The following is a 6,184-nucleotide window of genomic DNA, read 5'->3' on the forward strand; positions in this document are numbered from 1 at the left end:
TACCTGTGTTTTATTGACTATGCAAAGGCATTTGACTGTGTGGATCATAACAAATTATGGATAACATTGTGAAGAATGGGAATTCCAGAACACTTAATTATCTTCATGAGGAACCTGTACATAGATCAAGAGGCAGTTGTTCGAACAGAGCAAGGGGATACTGCGTGGCTTAAAGTCAGGAAGGAAGTGCATCAGGGTTGTATCCTTTCAGCATACCTATTCAATATGTATGCTGAGCAAGTAATCTGAGAAGCTGGACTATATGAAAAAGAATGGGGAATCAGGATTGGAGGAAGAGTCATTAACAACCTGTGTTATACAGATGACACAACCTTGCTTACTGAAAGTTAAGAGGACTTGAAGCACTTACTGGTGAAGATCAAAGACCACTGTCTTCAGTATTGATTACACCTCAACATAAAGAAAACAAAAGTCCTCACAGCTGGGCCAATAAGCAACATCATGATAAGTGGAGAAAAGATTGAAGTTGTCTAGTATTTCATTTTACTTTGATCCACAGTCTACTCCATGGAAGCAGCAGTCAGAGAATCAAAAGATACATTGCATTGGGCAAATCTGCTGCAAAAGTCCTCTTTAAAGCGTTGCAAAGCAAAGATGTCACCTTGAAGACTAAGGTGCGCCTGGCCCAAGCCATGGTACTTTCAATTGCATTGTATGCATGTGAAAGCTGGACAATGAATAAGGAATACCAAAGGAGAATTGACATCTTTGAATTGTGGTGTTGGCGAAGAATATTGATTATACCATGAACTGCCAAAAGAACAAATGCATCTGTCTTGGAAGAAGTATAACCAGAATACTCCTTAGAGGCAAGAATGATGAGATTATGTCTTACATACTTTGGACATGTTGTCAGGTGGGATCAGTCCCTGGAGAAGGACATCATGCTTGGTAAAGTAGAGGGTCAGCAGAAAAGAGGAAGTCCCTCGATGAGATGGATTGACACAGCGGCTGTAACAATGGGTTCAAGCATAACAACGATTGTGAACATGGTGCAGGACCGGGCAGTGTTCATTCTATAGCACATAGGGTTGCTATGGTTGGAACTCACTCAATGGCACCTAACAACAACGACAACATATATATCACAGTATATATATTGTAATATATTCCATGATTTAGGGTCTACTTGATGGCAACAAAAAACACCAATATTACTTTATTATTATTAATCTAAAAAAAAAAAACCTGTTGCAGTCAAGTCGATTCTGACTCATAGCAACTCTATAGGACAGAGTAGAACTGCCCCATAGGGTTTCCCACAAGCAGCTGGTGGTTTCAAATTGCCGACCTTTTGGTCAGCAACCAAACTCTTAACCACTGCACCATCAGGTCTCCATTAATATTAGTATTATATATTAAATTATAATACATATTCTCATTGATTATATTCTAATTTATTACAAATATGTAATATTAAAAACTATTAATACTATTTGAAACTATTTCTCATCTTCTAGTATTTCTTCTGGAAAAATATGTTGATGGTCCTTTTCAGGTCTAAAATGTGAAAGCCTCTTCCTGCCCAATGGTTATGTTATAGGTTAAAGTCATGTGCATTCACTTCAGTCCCAAAGAATGGAAATTTAGCTTTGTTGTTTTCCTATTTATTCCTATTGCATACTGTTATGGATTGAATTGTGTCCTCCAAAAATCTTATGTTGAAATCCTAACCGCTGTACCTGTCAAAGTGACCCTGTTTATATAGAGGGTTTTGAGGGTTAGCATCAGGTCGTCCTGGAGTAGGATGGATGGTAATCCTGTAGGTCTCCTGGCCTTATAAAAAAGGAGAACAGACATGGAGAGATAGACACAGGGGAAGCTGTATCTACAAGCCAAGAAACTCAAAGATCATTGGCCATCATCAGAAGCTGGGAAAGAGGCATGGAATAGTTCCTCTCTCGGATCCCACAGAAGAAATCAACATGGGGAATACCCTGATTTAGGAATTCCAGGCTCCAGAACAGCAAGACAATACATTTCTGTTCTTTATAGCCACCCACTTTGTGGTAGTGCTAGAGCAGTTCTAGGAAACTAAAATGTATACCTATTTTTTTTTCCTCTGGCTTATTAGTATAGAAGGTTTTGGGGGCTGAAAATAATACCCAATATCTTTTACCCCATTGTTGACTTCATGGATGGGAACGTTTTGAACACTTAAATGTTCATTTATTCTTCTTATACTATTGTTGAGTAGAAAGAGACAGATTCAATAAAATTAGTTAAGTATTTTGTTTTATAGTTTAATTCTAAATTACTTAGTTATTTCTGGTATATATATATTTTTTTAAGTCTTCTAAGGACTAAGCTGTTTATCAATGTTTGGAAGAGACATTTTAGGAAATACTACATAGATGCTGTACAGCTAACATATATATAGTATTTGCATCATATAAACCCACTCCTCACTTATCAACATGGTTAAGTTCCAAAGACCAGGTCCTTATGTGAAAATTGGTGTTATGCAAAAATTCAGTCTTTTTTTTTTTTTTCTGTTTTCAGACCATCCATTTGTCTGACTTTTTTTTTTTTAATTTTAAAAATACGACCATAGAAATAATAACAGCTAAGATTTACTGATGTGCTCATCACTGTGATCAGTCCAGTTATGGATTATTCCTCTGAAGAGAAGGAGGCTTGGAGGAGATAAAGCCAGGCTATGTGACTGGAGGGCCCATGGCTTAACCACTTCCCCTTCCTCCTGTGCTGGGTCAGAGTTTCCCTCAAGGAGCCGCCTCCAGGGCTCCTCTCCCTCCGCTGCAAGTTCAGGATCCTGGAGCCTGCTCTGCCCTCCAGTTCTGGCGAGTCACCAAGCTCAGGGCTTCCTGTGAGGGTGCTGGGACATGCCGCACACCCGGACCCGCCGAGGTAGAGGTTTCAGGCCCAGTTTGGCTCACTTTGGGTTACCATTAAACTCACATGCATTTCTTCCAAACACCTTCTCCAATGCCTCTTTCTTTCCTCCCTTCCCACCCCACAGTAATCTTGAGCTGCAAGGCCTCAGGCTCCATAGGAGCTGGGAACCCAGAACAGGTAACCGTCTGCTCAGTGCTGCTAGTGCGTCCACCTGGAGGTCATAGCCAAGACGGCCGGCCCCTGCACAGCAGCTGGACACGGCACCTCCATCAGCAAGAGAGAGTGGAGCGCATAGGGTAGCACAGCCCACTTTCCTGGAGGCTGGCAGACACCCTCCTCAAGGGAGGGGATGCTTCACCATGCCTGCCTCCTAGGCAATGCACAAAATAGTTGGATAGTAGAACTCTGCTATTGTTGTAAATGCAAAACTTTGGGTAACAATTTAGTGGACAAGTGAAGAGTAGGTGTAATTAGAATCTGTGCTTGTTTGTCTCAGATTCAGGTTTTAAAAATGCTCAAAAGTCACCCGGTTCTGTGCTGTGTTTTTACGTAAGTAAAACACTCTAAAAGATCCAGTGGTAGAACTGAGATCTCATCCCGACCCCGTGGGAAACAAGCAAAGAACGCGTGCCAAGAGAGAATGAACAGGGTTTGTTTACATGATGGCAAACTCAGTTTGGGGGACAAGACCTCCGCCTTCAGATAGCCACTGGTATGGGGTTCATCGTGTCTAAGCTGATGACCTTCCTGAAACATCTGACAATGATGGCAGATGGTGTTGACTTGAGCAAAGGCATTCTTTGAAAGGATCATAATAATTTTTCAACCTTAGGTAGGTAGATAACTGCTTTCAGGTTGACTCTGACTCGTGGCCACCTTCTGTACAACAGAAGGAAATGTTGCCTCATTCTGCATCATCTTGACAACCACCAGCGATTGTTCCAGTTGTGCCAGCCCATTTCAGCAGGGCTCCCCCTCCCCCTCACCAAACATAGTGTCCTCCTCTAGCAACTGACCCCTCCTGATGGCATGTCCAAAGCAAGTGAATCAGACAACGTTCTGTTGTGTTCCATAAGGTATTCATTAGCTATTTTTCAAGTAGATCGCCAGGCCCTTCTTCCTGGCTTAGTCAGGAAGCTCCTCTGAAACCTGCACACCATAGGTGACACTGCTGGTATTTGAAATACTAATGGCATAGCTCCCAGCATCACAGCAACACAACAGGCAGCATTGTATGGCAAACTGACAGACAGGTGACGGTTTGTAACTTTACTTTAGATAATATTTAAATCCAACCTTCCATACCTAAACAGGCTGGAAGCTTATTTTGAATGAAGTCAATTTTCCAGTGATGACTGTTTTCCTAAATAGTTATTTAGCTCTATTCAACCTAGGATCAGGGTGAAAATTTTTTAAATGTTTTTTTCTATTGTAAGGGTAACTTTTCAGTCAAATAAGAAATTATGGCAGCTTGAATCTTAAACATTTCCATTTTAATTTTTAAAAGTTTCAAAAAAAAAAAAAGTCAGCGTGCTTTAATTAAATAAAAGGTGGCAGAGATCTCACTCCCATGCTCTTATAGAAAAACAATCATGAAACCATATGTGATGCTTCCTTTCCATCCGGACGCTGGAGAGAGCAAAAGAGCTGCCCTTGATCATGAGGTTTTAGACATGAAAGGCTTCAAATCTCTCCATGCTTAAGATGAGCAGATAATACTGATTTGGAGCCACATGAGAAGCTAGAGAAGTATTTATTTTAAATCGTTGGAATCCATTTTTGTAGGGTTCAATATTACTAATAAATCTTGAGAAAATAATATTACTTAGCTCTACAGTTCACAGCTTCCCTGTGTGGCTGTTATTAGAATAAGCTTAGGGCATATGTACGATAGCTTCTTACTCATTGGGAGAACCTGCTCTCCCGAATGACAACACATTTCACCAAAATGTTCATTTCAAAGTATTTGCTGTGGTGTTATTTAGAGAGACTCACCTGGCCTTTTTCTTTGAGTATAACAGGGCTCGCTGCTGTATCCCTGCCCCCTTTATTATCACCTAGTCTTACACAGGTGCATGGACATGAAGAGAAAACAAGGAAATTCTGTTGGCTTGAACAACACAGTGTTGGATGACGCATACGCCATGGAACTGTTCTTGATTTCCCAGGGTTCTTCTCAGGTGGCACAGCATTTAGTTTGTCTCCTCTGGACAGATGTAACTGAGGACTGCAGGTCACAGGTCATTCTGCAAGGAACGATGGTGAAGGACGGTGACTATGATCCAGAGCTCAAGGACTGCATTGGGAAAATCCTTCCTCACCGTAGCAGAGTTTGATGGAGCCCATCACTAAACTCTTTGCGTCCTTTGCAAATGGTCTCCTAGACTCCCATGTGGGTTACAATCACACTGACCTGCCAGGGACTCGTCTCTCCCCCTCATCCCCAATCCCACTGTGGGCAGAGCCCCCTCCAACCCGTCCCTCTACGGCTGGTGTCCTGGCTGCAGACCACAACGCTATCCCTACTCATCTCCACGCGTCTGCTCCTACCAGGTGGATCCACCTCAGGCCACTCCATGTCACATTTAACCTGCTTCCGAGCACCTCACACTCTTCCTGAGGTTGTCTAAGACTGGCACATCTTCTATACTACAGCCAAATTGGGCTTATAATAATAACAATGTTTATAGAAGGAGCCCTGGTGGTGCAGTGGTTAAGTGCTCAGCTGCTAGCCAAGAGGTCAGCAGTTCAAATCCACCAGCCATTCCTTGGAAATGCTATGGGGCAGTTCTACTCTGTCCTATATGGTCGCTATGAGTCGGAAGCGACTCAGCAACAACGGGACTGGTTTTTTATTATTTTTATAGAGACAGAGATATCTCACAGATCAAATGTAAAACATCAGTGGAGTAACACACACGCATACATACACATAAATGGGGTTTCTTTTCTTTTTTTTTTCTTTTTTTACTGGTAGCAATGTAGGATCAAATATATTTAGAGATCACCAGTCTAATCTGAAGTCCTTGAGTGGTGCAAAAAAGTGTTAGGCTGCTAACTGAAAGGTTGGAGGTTTGAGTACCCCAGAGATGCCTCTGAAGAAAGATCTGGTGATACACTTCTGAAAAAATAGCCATTGAAAACCCTTTGGAGCATAGTTCTTCTCTGACACACACAAGGTCACCATGAATCAGAACTCGCTATTAGATGACAAAAACTCATTGCTGGCAAGTTGATTCCAACTCATAGCAACCTTACAGCACAGAGTAGAACTGCCCCATAGTGTTTCCAAGGAACAGCTGGTGAA

Source organism: Trichechus manatus, unplaced genomic scaffold (genome assembly GCF_000243295.1).
Source record: "Trichechus manatus latirostris isolate Lorelei unplaced genomic scaffold, TriManLat1.0 scaffold00072, whole genome shotgun sequence".
In the NCBI taxonomy this organism is placed as follows: domain Eukaryota; kingdom Metazoa; phylum Chordata; class Mammalia; order Sirenia; family Trichechidae; genus Trichechus; species Trichechus manatus.